The sequence below is a fragment of the Amblyraja radiata genome, chromosome 26 (genome assembly GCF_010909765.2).
Source record: "Amblyraja radiata isolate CabotCenter1 chromosome 26, sAmbRad1.1.pri, whole genome shotgun sequence".
In the NCBI taxonomy this organism is placed as follows: Eukaryota; Metazoa; Chordata; class Chondrichthyes; order Rajiformes; family Rajidae; genus Amblyraja; species Amblyraja radiata.
This window is the reverse complement of record NC_045981.1, coordinates 20975926-20992127: the sequence shown is the minus strand read 5'-3', so window position 1 is coordinate 20992127 and position 16202 is coordinate 20975926. Positions and strand designations below refer to the sequence as shown.

At 47.9% G+C, this 16202-nt stretch overlaps 1 protein-coding gene across 2 annotated transcripts in view; it reads right to left on the bottom strand.

The window, feature by feature from the left end:
- The window catches only part of slc9a3r1 (SLC9A3 regulator 1), a 96872-nt gene that overhangs the window by 23805 nt on the left and 56865 nt on the right, over positions 1 to 16202 (bottom strand). The window lies entirely within an intron of this gene.

The following is a 16202-nucleotide window of genomic DNA, read 5'->3' as shown; positions in this document are numbered from 1 at the left end:
CGTGATCCAACCCATGGACAGAGGGGCAAACCAATGAACAGCCGTGATCCAAGGTGTGGGCAGGCTCCAAATGGAAGGATTTGCCTTCCTGTGGCAATGGAAGCTCCAGACCACATTCTCCAATGTCACATCCCATCACCATGTGTGGTACCATGTCTAACCCAGTACCTGCAGGCAGAGCCCACACCATCGGCAGCGGCCGGGAGACCCAGGCACACTTATGCCCCTGTCCCACTTAGGAAACCCGAACGGAAACCTCTGGAGACTTTGCGCCCTACCCAAGGTTTCCGTGCGGTTCCCGGAGGTTTTTGTCAGTCTCCCTACCTGCTTCCACTACCTGCAACCTCTGGCAACCACCTGCAACCGCACAGAAACCTTGGGTGGGGCTCAAAGTCTCCAGAGGTTTCCGTTCAGGTTTCCTAAGTGGGACGGGGGCATTACACGGGCTGGGCAGAGCCCTTGCATGGGGTAAAGTTAGCAATGAGCAGAGGGGCACCAGCACGGCACGGGTTGGGATCAAGCTGCTCCTCCACCTTACACTGCCCTTCCCTCTGATGCCAGTACATCACCCACAGCTATAGGTAACGTGATGAAGTATCTGCAAAGGGAATGAACCAAGAACCTTCAGATTCAGATGCAAGGAATGTGCAGTGTCAGTATCGCGGACCACAAGGTGGCAGCTCACACATGCATCGGCTCCAATCCCATCGCAAACACACTCGCTGCAGCAGTTTCTACAGCCCCTTTCATTCCTCCATTTGGACCACTAGCATCTCACTCTGGCAAGAGTGTTGTGTACATAAGCACGCACGCCACCTGCCCATCCATCCATCCACCCCTAAAATTCTTATCTTGTGCTCTTCTGGTTTGCATGGTGCGGTTTGAGTGGTGGGGGATTGAGGGTAGAGGAAGAGGGTAGGGAGAGAGAGCGGGGAGTGGGAGAGGTGAGGAGGGAGAGTGGGGGAGGTAGGGCGAGGTGAGGAGTAGTTGATAGAGGGATAGGAGGGGGGTAGTGAGGGGAGGGTAGGTCATGGAGGGAGGGAAGGAGTGACGGAGGGTAGGGGAAAGGAAAGGGAGGGAGGGATTGGGGGAGTGGAGGAGGGGAAAGATCCTGGGGAGGTGAGGGAGAGTGGGGGGGGGGGGATTGAGGGAGAGGAGAGGGAGGGGAGATGAATTACAGTGGTAGGGAGGAAATGACAGGGTAGGGGGAGAGGTGAGGGAGGGATTGGGGAGGGGAAAGTAGAGGGATGATGGGAGTGCTGGGGGCCTGCGCAGTGAATGGTGGAATATTGGGGCTGTGGGTGAGTGGTGGAATATTGCATTGGGGAACGGTTGAGTGGTGGAATATTGCATTTGAAAACGGGTTGCGTTGGAGGACCAGGCCCTCCGTGTGATTGCGACCGAGGAAACCCCACCCCCCTCAAAAAAACATTTCACTCAAATTCTTCAGTTCATTAACAACTGAAATTGTGTTTAGGCTTTTTTTAACATCATTGCAGGAAGAGGGAGAAAAAGAGCTGCAGGATGGTCAAGGAATGATGCGAAGGGACATCGAGCAGCATCTGCCCAAAGGCCGTGCCAAGCCCGGCCGCCCGGAGGCCGTTCCGGGCCCAGTGGCCACGCCCAGCCTGTGAGCCCGGAAGCCGCTCCGTGTCCGGGGTCGGGCGCTGAAGCCGAAGGCCACAACCTCGAGATCCTGGAAAGGTGAGGAGGGAGAGTGAGGGGAATGAGGGTGAGGAAGAAGGTAGAGAGGGAGAGAGAGGGGAAGTGGGAGAGGTGAGGAGGGAGAATGGGGGGGGGGGGGAGTGGTATAGGGGGAGGTTAGAAGTAGTTGATAGAGGGATAGGAGGGGGATAGGGAGAGGAAAGGAGTTATGGAGGGAGGGAGTGACTGAAGGTAGGGGAAAGGAGAGGGAGGGATTGGAGGAGGGGAGGAGAGGGGAAAGATCCTGGGGAGGTGAGGAGTGAGAGTTGGGATTGTAAGGGAGAGGAGAGGGAGAGGAGATGACTTACGGTGGGAGGGAGGGAATGATTGAGTGTAGGGGAAGAGGTGAGGGAGGGATTGGGGAGAGGAAAGAAGATGGAGGATGGGAGTGTTGGGGGCCATCACAATTAGGGGCTATAGGTGAGTGGTGGAATATTGCATTGGGGAACGGTTGAGTGGTGGAATATTGCGTTGGGGAACGGTATATGCTGGGGCACCAGGCCCTCCGTGTGACTGCAACCTAGAACCCCCCCCCGACTGTCCCCGCCTCAAAAAAAACATTTCACTCAAATTCTTCAGTGTTCATTAACAACTGAAATTGTGTTTAGGCTGCTTTTTTTTTTAAACATCATAGCAGGAAGAGGGAGAAAAAGAGCTGCAGGATGGTCAAGGAACGATGCAAAGGAACATCGAGAAGCATCTGACATTTTTTTTCCTGAAAGATGAAACATTGACCAAGAACGTTGTCATTAAATGTATCCTTGGTTGAACAATGGCTTCTGAGGTAAATTCGCCCAGAGGCTGCGCCGAATACGGGAGCCCGGACTTCTGAGATAAATTCTCAGATTTTCTTCAAGTTAGATTTTGACCACTAATGTCTCTATATTAAAAATGTGTGTCTTTTGTTTCCCCATCAACAGCAAAGAGACATCAAGGGGCAGTGAGCAGCAGAACACAACAAGAGACAAAACAAGAAAGAACTGAACAAATATCATCTTTAAAATTTTAATTGTTATTATATTTTAAGAGTTATTCACATTAAGCTTTAATAAATCCATTTTCCATTTGCCGTGCCCGTCATCTGTGCCTGCGCAGTAATACCTGCGTGTTCTACGTCACAGTGGGAACCCAATGGGCGGGAATGGCTGCGCCGCCAGAAAGCCGCTAAGAGTGGATGGGGGGAGGGATGGACTGAGTGTGTGTGGGTGTGGGGGGGATCAGGGGCGTCACAACGGGAACCCGTCAACAGCGCCTGCGCGGTTGGCAATGGGTGAGTGGTGGAATATTGCGTTGGGGGACCAGGCCCCCCGTGTGACAATGGGACCCAACGGGTCCTACTTAGTCTGGTAAATAACTATTGTTCCCGTTCCCCCCTCAGTTAAATACACTCCGTCACTGCTGCCCCATGCACTGCGCAGCACACCCTGAGTGCTGCTCTTCCAGTACATCCAGCAAGAGAACCGCACGTTGCAATGAGGTGACAGGTGCCATAATCAGGGATGTCAGGGGTTATGGGGAGAAGGCAGGAGAATGGGGTTAGGAGGGAGAGATAGATTAGCCATGCTGAGCAGACTGGATGGGCCGAATGGCTTAAATCTGTTCCTTTCACTTATGACCATATGACCTTATAATGGGTATTAAAACATGGTACTAACGCTATAATTCATGAGCCAAGGTTGCTTCCTGCTTGAACTGATCAGAACTGGCCACAAGATTGATGTTGTCTGCAGATCCTAGGCAAGGCCTGGTCTTGGGGCAAAATGGCAAATAAATTGCGAGATTGGGGAGGAACCAGAGTAAATAGTTGGGGTCAGATAAAGACATTTGTACAAGTAATTTTGATAGGAAAGGTTGAGGCATATGGGACAAATGAGACTAGCTGAGATGGGGCATCTTGGTTGAGGGGCCCCGTTTCTGTGCTGTATAACTCCACCTTGGGAAATGCACTATGGCTGAAATTTCATTCAGTCATAGAACACACCAAAACATGGGCCTGTGTGTCCTGTTATCTACAGGAAACTATTCTAAAAATCCATGCAATTTTTCAGCAGCTCCCCCAGAGCCCAGTGACAGGCCCAGATTACTTGTTCCTGCATTCCTATGCTCCTTGGCAACTACTGGCAAGCTAAAGTTGGGCAGCAAACCACAGCCTGCGACTCCAAGGGCAACACCAGGCATTAAACAGGCTAAACTGGCACCATTCCAGCCTTCACGTCACTCCCTGCTGTTAGGGCCAATTCAGAATTGATGAATAGGCAGTCATAAGTAACAAGGATCGTTTGTAACAATCTTCCTTCATAAACTATCCCCGTCCTCACTAGCTTGTTCCAAACGACACAGCTGTGGTTATAGAGTCTAGCGGAAGCAGAAATTGAACTTGCACACATGGCATTGTTAACGGGGACAGATGCTCACCCATGGCCTTGCAGGCAACACCTGCAGGACCCAACTTAAGTTTTACACCACACCGGGGGAGGAGAGATACCCGTCCAGGGAGAAGAGGAGAGGTTGCCACACACCGGGGGACGAGGAGAGACCACACCACACCGAAGTGAGGGGCAAGGTTAGGATCTCTGTCCCACACAATTTGCAGGGTTAACATCCTGCTGCTCCAAGACCACATGTGGTATCCAGATCCTTATCACTCCCTAGTTCATAGCCCGAATGAATGCAGTGAGAGGAGGATTTTCCAGAAGTTTATCTTCCAACACGAGAGGAATGTACTCCAGCCCAGGTCCAGCACTTTCCAGTGGTCGCTGCTGGAGGACCAGACTTGCGTCTCCTTATAGCAGATTTCCAACTCAGAGACTCCACTGACTAATTGTTTTTGATTTGCGAGCTCGTGCCTATTCAGGTCGGCCACAATCCCCAGGACTAGACACGGACCTTGGATGTTACGAGGCAACGTCGTGCGGGAGAGCATGGTGGGGGAAGAACTTTGCCTTCCTGTTGTTCAGTACAAGCATTGTCTCTCTTCCTCTTCAGATAGTTGAGACCTCAGCCTTCGAATCTTTGGAAGTTGTATCGGTGAACTGTAGCTCATTGACTGACGCTGGCGTGATCCAGATCCAGAGTAGAAGCGATAAAGGTCCAACAGCTGCCTGCTCATTCTGTTGTCGGTTCATATGACAATTAAATGCTCCTGACTCCTGTAGTCTAACCCCAGGCAACAGGATGCTTGCTGGGGCTGAGCCGAGGTAATGTTATGAGGAAAATTGAAGAGAGGGTGGAGTAATGGCACAGCATTGCTCAACTCCAGTCCACACTGGGACTGGGTCTACGGTGGGCCTGCCAATGAGTGTCACAGCTTGAAACAGGTGAAGGAGAATGACACGTTTTTGGAGATGGCCAAATTTGAGAAGAATCCTCCATATTCCCTCTGGTTGGCAGCATTGTTAATGCACCCCGTTCCATTGTGCCTCCTGATAGAATCTGAACTTAGAATTGGCGAGTAGATCTTCGCCCACCAAGATGTGAGCGTGAGTAATCCTGGCAACACCTTTCCCCGAGGTAGACCTCAGGGAGTTAAAGCTGCAGTTTCTGCAATCACGCCTACCTTCTTTCTTGAAGAAGATCATCATTATGGCAGCTCTGTGGCATGCTATCCATCTTCTTCCCAAACACAGGAGATTTAATCTGCTCCACAGCTCATGGATGGTTTTACAGCTAACGGATGGTCTTTTCAACTTCAATGTGGGGATGGAGCCAGTGATAACAACACAGAAGCAACCGCTTTGTTCTTTGAAACTCTTCTTTCAACAGGCACTCACTGCTCCTCCGTCCTTGAAAAGTTCTCATCCAGTCCAGGCTGGGTGATTAGTCTCGAGAGGGTCATGAGGCTTAAAGGATCCACACATCATGGTCAGCTTTTTTTGGCGTGCTTGCTCCCCTCCCACCCATCATGTCAGGTTACCTCAGTCATGGGTATTCCACTGGACCTCAGAGGCCAGATACCCAAAGATCTATTCATCACAAATTAAGGGGATTGATGTTTCCAGTGGAAAAACTACAGTTTTCACAGTCCAACAGTTTCTAGATTTCCGGACTGTTCCCATCAAACCAGCCCTGTATTTGTGTTGAGAAACCCTCTCACCATCACCTTCAAGGAAAGTGCTGGCCTCGTCAGCAAAGCTATGCGTAGCAAAATCCTTCAAGCCAACCCTGGAAGAGCTGGTAGTGGCGAAGTCAATCCTTGGATCTAGACTACTTCACGTTAACCAGGCTGCTGGCGTTAAGATGAACACACGGACATGAGAATAAGAGCAGCAAGCCACTCCCAAATTTTGGCCCTCACTAATTTAAGCTTGCTACCATTCAAACACCCACTTGCTCCTTCAAACGTCACTTAATTCCTGCAAAGCCCACCAATGAGTCCTTCACAGGACACCTCAACAGACTTCTTCCTAAGAAAATAATGCCGATTCTGCACACAGTTAAGACTGCAAAACCATTTCAGTAACATTGCAATGTTTTGGTTCCTTGGTCTCACAGGGATGGCCAATGGCTGCCAAAATGATAACTTATCAGATTGGCTCCAACTAGAAAGAAGGCTTGGTCACATAGCAGCACCTGTGGAGGTTCCGATTCAGTGGCCGTAACCCAGCTCCTAGATCAGAGATTTAACACAATTGTGGGATTTAATGTTCTTAATGGAAACAAGCCATGGCAAATCTAGAACATTTCCACACTTACAAGACAGTAGGTTCTTGTGGTCCCAGCACAGCTTGTACTCACATTTGAGTTATTATTGCTCCGAAAAGTCAACACAAGAGTAGAAGACAGAAGTATTCACCTCTCTCTACACAAAAAATCTGTAATAGTTCAACATAACAATCCACACATAAATCACTCTTCCCGTTTTCCTCTCTCCTATTTTACCCAATTCCCAACATTTGTACGTGTGTACATGTGTGTGTGTGTGTGTGTGTGTGTGTGTGTGTGTGTGTGTGTGTGTGTGTGTGTGTGTGTGTGTGCGCATACACATATATGTACACATACACTTACACACTGAACAATGTTTTCTTGTTTAGTATATTGTTTACAGCGTACTATGTTTATATATTCTGTGGCGCTGCATTGTTCAGGTTGGAACATATGACAATAAAACACTCTTGACTCTCAAGAAAGGGACCATAGAGTTTCAGATGACAATCATTTCAGCCAAAAGCTCAGGCAATGCGGTCACAACTGGATTCAACACACAGCTCCTGCTGCAGACGGCAGATACCAGAAAAGACTAGACCACGTCTTTGACAGGGCAGGGAGTTACTGTGCGTCTTTACCCCTCCCATCCAGGAGCATAAGCAAAGTTCAAAGCCATGCAATGTTAAACATTGAGACACAAAGAACAGCAGATGCTGGAATTTTGAACAAAACTGAGTGAAGAAGGGCCCCCACCCAAATCTTCACCTGTCCATTCCCTTTGCAGATGTTGCCTGACCCGCTGAGATCCCCCTGCACTTTGCTTTTTGCTCGATGTTAAACATGGGGCTGGCTCAGGAGAGTCTCCACAGGTGACAGATGAACCTTCCCCTTGCCAACAGTGTCGGCACCCAAGCCAGGGCAGGGGCTTTCTTCGGCTGTCTATTGAAACTGAAGTAAAGCGCACACCTGGCTCTTAACAAAGAGAGGAATGTGGTTGATTGTACAAGGATTAGGACTAAACCTTCTGGGGGAGGTTGGAGAAGCAGTTAGAGACACAGTGGTCACAGTCACATTCTGGCACATGTAAGGTGTAGAAACCATCACAAGTGGTTGCCATCCATTAACCCATTAACTGCCAGCACATGGGAAGGCCAAAGTGGAAACAGAAGCCACCTCTTTGATCTAGGAAGTCCTGTATGTTACACCAGGGACAGCAACACTGCAATACCATAGAAGCTTACAGCAGGAGGCCAGAGGCATTGGATAAGCCCAGGAAAAGTTTTTAATTCTGGAACAAGTATTGCACCTGCTTCTGACACCATTTCCAGCAGTATTTCAGATCGCTGCCAGAGGAGAGCACCTTTGAACAGATCCCCTTTTGTGACTGGTGGTTGCCCACCCCCCTCATGCCAGGAGGTTGCCGTGGCAAATTGTATCAGCCGTGCAGAGCCTATGCTCCAGGACAAACTGACAGTGAGCCTTCCAATGACGACTGCGGTGACCCCCACTGTGAGCTAAACATGACACCGAGGGTTCAGACCCACACCAACCCTGGCCTGACATCTGCTGCACATTGGGCTGGGTACAGCCACAACCTCCTGCTTGCAACTGCCCCGACAACTCACTGTTTTCCCCATAACTCCACACTCCAGTATTTCTGTTGCTAACACAAAAGATGAAAAATGTTTGAGACTATTTTGTTTGCGATAAATTCACCTTTAATTCCCATGGCCAACATGGTAGGCACAGCTGTAACTAGAGCTGGCTGGCACTTAGCATCCAAGAGGAAAAGTTATTCTCATGATGAAAGCAGCTGCAGAAAGTGGTGAACATTGCCCAGTCCGTCACAGGTATGACCTCTCCACCATTGAAGGGAAGCACTGCCTCAAACAAAATGCCAACTCACATCAACAAAGACCTACACCACCCTGGACATGCTCTCATCTCACAGCTAACATAAAGAGGCTGAGAACCGTTACCTTCAGGTTCAAGACCATCAATGACCAGGCTCTTTAACACTGCCCACTCTTAAGGGACTGTCCTACTTGGTCATCATTGCACGTCACCACGCACCATGCGCGCGTTATGGCGCGCGCGCTGTGAGTCGTGACGTGTAAATAGTGTCACATAAATGATGCGTAAATGACGCCCAAGTGGGGCAGGCCCAACCACAACAACAATCTACAGTGGATTTTGGTTCGGCTGCACTATTATGGTCTGGCACCAGGTATTACTGGTAACTTATTGTATTATTGATTATTGTGTATTTATTTGCTGTGTTGTTTTAATGAGCCTGTAAAGCTACAGCAAGTTAGAGTTTCATTGTGCTGTTCCTGGTGCATATGACAACTAAACATTCTTGACCCCATTTTTAAAAAAAAGCAAACGTTTCCCCTGCTCCGGGAGAAGAGGCCAAAGTGTCGCTCAGTTTCATTTCAAGGTCAGCTTTGGAACTACCAGTTAATACACAAAAGACAAGTCGAGTGGAAGTGAGGAGACCAGGGATTTCTGGAACTTGCACAGGAAGATGGCCCTTTGTCTTACAGAGGCGGTGACTGGTGCACTGTGCAGTGTACAGACAATGGAACAGGAAACCTCTTGGGACTGCACCGTGGAAATAGGGTGTCGCTGCTGGCTGGGCGCAGTTTCCCTCCATGGCCCCCATCATTGTTTACTCCTCATTGCTCAGCGTCCAGGCTGTGGGACAAACGGAGCCGTGCCTCGGGCTCACACCCAGCCGCAAATTGGCCAGCAGCCGAGAGCCCCCGGGCTTGGAATGTTAACGATGTTATCAACAACAGAACAGCTTGCAGTCCTGTGTGGGATCTGACCCTCCCTCCCAGAGAGGACAAGAGGTCGGTAAAATCCTGGGGAGAAAAAAAAAAAAACAGGGGCCTTTGCTCGAGAACCAACCACTGGACGTCCATCAAAGAGACATAGCTTCGCTCTTCCCTCCTCCACACCCGAGCACTTCCAAATGTAGCACCTCCATTAATGTCGCACCCCACACTCACTCCAAATCGCTGGACCCCTGACATATGAAAAGCATGAACGGACTCCTTCAATGTTCCCACCTCACCCATCATGGTTCGGCACAGAGAGACTTCAGCAGAGTGTGACTTGGACAGATCGGAGCCAGGCAGCCATTCCTTCTCGCCAGAGATGCTGCCTGTCCCGCTGAGTTAATCCAGCTTCTTGTGTCTTACCTCATCAACCTTTATCCTCTACCTGTGTACTGCTTGATGGCAATCATGTATAGTCTTTTCTTTGACTAGATAGCATTCAAACAAAAGCTTTTCACTGTACCTTGGTACACGTGACAATAATAAATAAACTAACCATCGTATGTTTGTCTGATTCCATGTGTTTGTGATCCTGCTGCAAACAAGATTTTCATTGTACCTGTACATCTCCATATTTATATATACGACAAGAAACTCGACCACACTCGTGGGCTGAATTTCAGCCACATCTTGGAGTCACAGAGATTAGTTTATTAATCTGGTTGATAGAAATAAAAGTTTTGTCATTTACAGTCTTTAAAATGATGCCATCTAAACCAGTATGGGGCATTGATGCAGACATTTGCTCAGATTTTTAAAAAAAATTCGATGGCTAAAAAGCTGAGATGCTTTACACAAGCAAAAAAATTTCAGTGTTGATAAACAAGGGAATTCCTTCTACTCCATACAGAACTGCGACACATTGATCATGTCTAAAGTCACACCATCATGGGATACATTTTCAAGCACTAGTAGCATTGAGGTTGTTGAAGGGATTGTGGCCCCATGAATTATTTCTGCCTTTCCAGTGAGGATAGGCTCTTATAGCGACAGTCCAGATGAAAACACGGCACATAGTCAACCCTTAATGTGTCAGACACAGTGCGGACCATGGGGAAAATCCTCTCCCCCAACACAGAGCGAGTGGTGAAGTGTGAATACGTCTTTAAGAGGCTTCAGACGGCTGAAGGTTAGAGGTGCCAAATTTGAAGAGATGGCACATGCCGAGATTATCAGGGGCTTGGAAGGTAAATGGCACATTGGGGAAAAACAGTTTACGAAACATTGGGTGGCAAGTGTGTGGATGTTATAAATCATACTACATCAACCCTTTTAGAAATACATTTGTTAGCATGATAGGGAATATAAGGCTAGAACGAGAGAGAGAGAGAGAGAGAGAGAGAGAGAGAGAGAGAGAGAGAGAGAGAGAGAGAGAGAGAGAGAGAGAATGATTGGATGGTTTAAAAGGGAGAGAAAAAGATTTAACAATCCAAAGATGTCATTACTGTGCACGAACCCTAAAAAGGATTGAATAAAATTAAATGGTTCTTGCACAGAAGTGACACATTTAGCTTGACGTTTTAATTACCAATACTCAAGCGTATTCCAGGAGTAAATACACGAGTTGGAGACGACTGGTTTACTAATACTGCAGAACGTAAGAGAGCCAATCACTTGCCCTTTTTCCTAAACTTGGCTCTGGGCTGAATGCGGTGTGCAAAGCTGAGACAACCCACCCATCCTGTGCTGTGCCTGTCTCTATATAGTGATGAGCAAATACACGGTTTGTGTCTGATCATCAAAACTGGACAGTGTTCAAAATGCCACACCTTTTCCAGGCACCAGAGCTGTACTGAATGAAGCCGGCAACAAGCGGCCTGCAAAACCTCATTAAATTACCTTCACCGCTGCATTCCTGTTTTGCATAAATACGCACCCACACATTGACTCACTGTGGTCTCCATGCTTTAGCCCAATTACACATCTCATCAGTTAATGTTCTTTGTGTGAGCATTCCAAGGCTGCTGGTCGGCACAATGGAAATAACTGGATCTGGTCTCAAGCCAGACATGTATAGGTTCAAGTCCCATTCAATCAGAGATCTAGACTGACACCATAATGCAAAATCGACAGCGTTTTAAATTTAGTTTCCCAGGAGTGTTGAACTGTGCAGCCTTCTTGAATTACTGCAGCCAACGTGATGTGAAGGCATTTTACAATGCTGGATGTGTTCATAGAACACACAACAGTGCGGCAAAGGAACAGGCTCTTTGCCCCATAATATCTGTGCCGAACAGGGTGCCAAGCTAAAAAAAAAGCTCCTCTGCCTGCACGGGATCCATATCCTTCCATTCCCAGTATATCCATGTACCGTATAAAAAGCCTCTTGAATGCCACTTTCATATCTGCTTCCACCACCACCGCTGGCAGGGGGGGGGGGGGGGGGGGGGGGGAGAGGAGACCCTAGGTGGCTGAGCTACTCTACCATTCCATTAGAGTGCAGCAGCTCTATGTTTTAACTCAACTTGCTTGCCCTCTCAATGACTACACCTTGTATGCACCTGGTAGCCTCAGCAATAAAACCAACGGCAGCATCCGAGACATTTTAGATATTCTCAGCATGTAGGAGACATGTTGCCGATCTTACCTGCCTGGCAATGAGGACCTCACATTGAAGTTGAGAAGATGGAGATGATACTCTCCCACCCACCATCAGCAACACTGAGTCCCAACAGAGGTTTTAGTTCCAGGGCATCTACAACATGAAGTGGCAGGTTTGACAGGTGTTGAAACAGAGATTGGTAGCAACATAAAGGCAAGGGGTGTGAGGAGCCATGGCAATAACTTGTTGTAGGCCGGGGGGGGGGGGGGGGGGGGGGGGGCTACGTCAGAGTCACTGGGATGAGTGCTGCTGCGCACAAGGTCAATACTCTCCCCAAGGACTCCCACCAAATAGCAGTAGTTAGCAGGTCCCAACTTGCACCCTGTCACAAAAGACACAATGTTCTTGTCAAGTGAAGTCTGTAAATCATTGCAGTAAGTACAACGCCTTGTTTGATCCAATCAATTAATCGGCTCTGAATCGACCACTGACAATGTGGTCATTGTTCATGCATTGAATAGCATTTTCAGAAAAGCTGGTGTAAATAATGACAGTCAGTTACCAAGCACAGGAACACACTCACAGACCAGAAATAAAAGCTGGCAACTGGGCCACCACAGCACAAGCTAAATCTTCCCAATGTCCCCGTCACTTGCCCATGGTCTCTCCAACTCGCTCTGCACTTTACATTAGTTGGTAAATCTTATGGGGCAGGGAGGGGGAATTAAGGGGATTGGAAGCAAGTTTTCATTTAAGGGTCATCAACTGCAAGAAATCGGATCACTGCAGCTAAACACACATGTCCACACGGTCAAATTCCCAGGATCACACAGAGACCCACATTCCTCTGGCCTCTAGACCAAGGGGTCTTCTACAGGAAGAATGTAGAAAGGAACCGCAGATGCTGGTATCTATCGAAGATAGACAAAAAGTGCTGGAGTAACTCAGCGGGTCAGGCAGCATCTGGAGAAAAAGAATGGGCGAGATTTTGGGTCGGGACCCTTCTTCAGACCTACTCAGGAGCTCGTAAGAGTGAGGGGCACAGAAAGCTGGCCCGTTATAAACAATGGGCAGTGTAGGTCTCCTTTCAAGGCCGAATCCACTCCCACCAATATTTCACCTACAGAGGGCACATAGGCTGCTGGAACCACAAACAGACTGCAGATTGAGCCATAGCTAATTGTTTGCTGCATTAGATGTTTCCTTTATAACCAAAATACAAACCAGAACATGCTGGAAGCATCCAGAAGGTCAGAAGGAATGTGTGGAAAGCAGAAATACAATTAATGCTTCAGGTCAGAACAAAGTGGCTTGAATCTGGAACGTTAACTCCATTTGATTTTCCACAGATGCTGCCCAGACCTGCTGAGTGATTTCAGTTTTTATTTCCAATTTCCAGCACCTCTACTTTTTCTGGTTTGCCTTTATAAGACTGTTAAAGCCTCCAACTGATATGATAGGGCTGGCAACCATTTGGAACACACTTTTATATCAACTCCTTGAGCCAAAAATCAACCCCAACTTTTTAACATCAAGCAGAACACATGTCAGGTATTCACACACGTCGGGTTAAATATGATTTGTCAATCGTGACAGGATATTTCACCAGACTGCATCTCTTTCCACGTTAGTGTGGAAGAACTCAAGGCTCTGGTCCAGTCTACTTGTGGCAGAGAACCACCTCCATTCCCATGAGCAGCAACTGTGCATGGCAGATAATTAACCAACTTTGGTAGCTCAACAGCCAATGACAAAAAAAAAACATTGGTCTGCATGGAGTCAGATGCTGCAACTTCCAGAAACCAACAGAAAGAACAGTGGAGGACAGATGGAGATGGTATTTACAAAATGCCCACAAAATACTAGCAGCGCTGCAATATGTTGAGCCAGAACTGTTAACACCTGGACGGACAGTGCACAGGCTAGCCTGCAGGGATGTTTAGAGGCTACAGACTGGAACATCTTTAAGGTGGCCACAGATGACATTCATGAATACACAGAGGCTGTGAGCGACTACATCAGCTGGTGCACATCTATATGTGCCCCTCCCAGAACTGTGCGTGTGTTTCCAAACCAGAAACCTTGGTTCAATGGAAACATAAAACAGAAGATCAGGAAAAGGCAGGAAGCTTTTAAGTCAGTAGATCAAAGGGAGTACAAGAAAGCCCGCTACGAGCTACAGAAGTCCATCACAGCTGCAAAGAGGACTTATTCCCAAAAACTTGAAAGCTTTTACCTAAGTAACAACACACACAGTATGTGGCAGGGAATCCAAGCAGTCACAAACTACAAGAAAACAGTACCAACCACAGACCCCCAGGATGTCACCCTCCCAGACAGCCTTAATACCTTCTACACCAGGTTTGACAGACTGAACACAGACACCCCCTCAAAAGCCCCCTGCAACCTCACGGACACTGTCTTTCAGGTGACACCCACACAGGTCCTGAAAGCTCTGAGGCAGGTGAACCCCCACAAGGCTGTGGGACCAGATGGCGCCCCTCCTAAAGTTCTGAAGGCCTGTGCAGAACAACTCACTGGAGTGTATGTAGACATCTTCAATCTGTCTTTAAACCAAGCAGTGGTCCCCCGTATTTTTAATTTTCCACCATTGTACCAGTTCCAAAAAAACCAAACCCATCCACCCTGGATGACTTCAGGCCAGTGGCACTCATGCCAGTTGCCATGAAGTGTCTAGAAAAACTGGTTCTCACACACATCAATCACATGGTCCCGGGCACGATTGACCCCCTCCAGTTCGCCTACCGCCTCAACCGCTCAGTGGACAACGCAGTGGCCATTGCTCTACACCACATCCTGCAACACCTGGACAGCAGAGGAACATACGTCAGAACGCTGTTCCTGGATTACAGCTCGGCTTTTAACACCATTCGCCCGGGCAGGCTGACTGAGAAGCTGACAGACCTCGGCGTCCCGACTCCCACCTGCAACTGGATCTTGGATTTCCTGACTGAAAGACCACAGGTGGTGAGGATGGGGAGGAGAGTGTCTGCAAAGCTCACCGTCAGCACGGGATCACCACAAGGCTGTTGTCTCAGTCCCAAACTTTTCACCCTGTACACACACGACTGTGTCTCCACCCAGGAAAATACCATCATTATTAAGTATGCGGATGATACCACCATCCTGGACCTCATCAAGGGGGGGGACGAGTCGGGCTACAGGAGTCTGGTGAACGACATTCTTGCCTATGGTGAGGTGAACGACCTAAGCCTCAACACAGACAAGACAAGAGAAATAATAATGGACTTCAGAAAAAATCCACCCCCCCTGCAGCCCCTTATCATCAAGGGGACTGTGGTGGAGAGGGCTGACAGTTACAGATACCTGGGATTACAAGTAACATCAGATCTGAACTGGACTTTGAACACTGCAGCCACAGTGGAAAAAGCCCAGCAGAGACTGTACTTCATCAGGCTGCTCAGAAAAGCTGGTCTGCACTGTCGCCCTCTCACCCAGGTCTACAATACAATACAATACAATACAATTTTTTGTATACAAAGGACTGATAGAGAGCATCCTCACCACAGGCATCACGGTGTGGTATGGAAACACCACACAGACAGAGAGGAAGGCTCTGCAAAGAGTCATAAAGACTGCAGAGAGGATTATCAGAACTGAACTCCCCTCCATGGATACAATCTACACACAGCGCTGTCAAAAAAGAGCAGAGAGAATCATCAGAGACACACTACATCCAGCTCACTCCCTGCTCAAACACAAAAACTGCACATACAACCTCAGGCACAGACGAGCGGACAGCATCGCCACAAACAGAACATGCTTTTTTTAAGAGCTTCTTCCCTGCCACAGTGAGACTCTTGGCCAAAACAAAATGAACTGATGTCCTGACCTACCTCATAGCATATCATATTATATTGTCTCCTGGGCCTGTGCAATTTACAATGCAATCGACACTTTTATATAGGGTTTGTGCAATTTACAATGTTCTCACTTTCCCCTTTATATAGGGTTTTAGGCACTTTATTTTTTTATTTTTAGAGAAGTATATGTTTTTATAGATTATGTGTCTTTCTGTGTGTCTTTTTAATTTGACTTGACTTGACTCTCTGAACAACCGCACAAGAGTTCCTATGTGTGTAAGCACAAATGGCAAATAAAGTTTTTGACCTTTGACCTTGACCTTTGACAGATGGTATAGAAGCCCACTCTAGAATGGCAAGTGACCTTGCTCAGTTCTGACACCCACGGACATCGATCGACTGCCTGGGACAGCTCTGTGCATCTTTCCAAGTCCTGCACCTGGAAGTACATTCCTGCATCAACGTCAGACACAACAGTGACAAATCAGGATAACTTACCACAGCCGTGCGTCGTTTTGTTTTACCTGTTCTTCAAGTTTGTTATGTCTTTTTCCTATATGTTTCCTTTTGAATTGATTTCAAACAGAGACCCTGATTTCACATTGGTTCCAGGTTAAAGTGGAC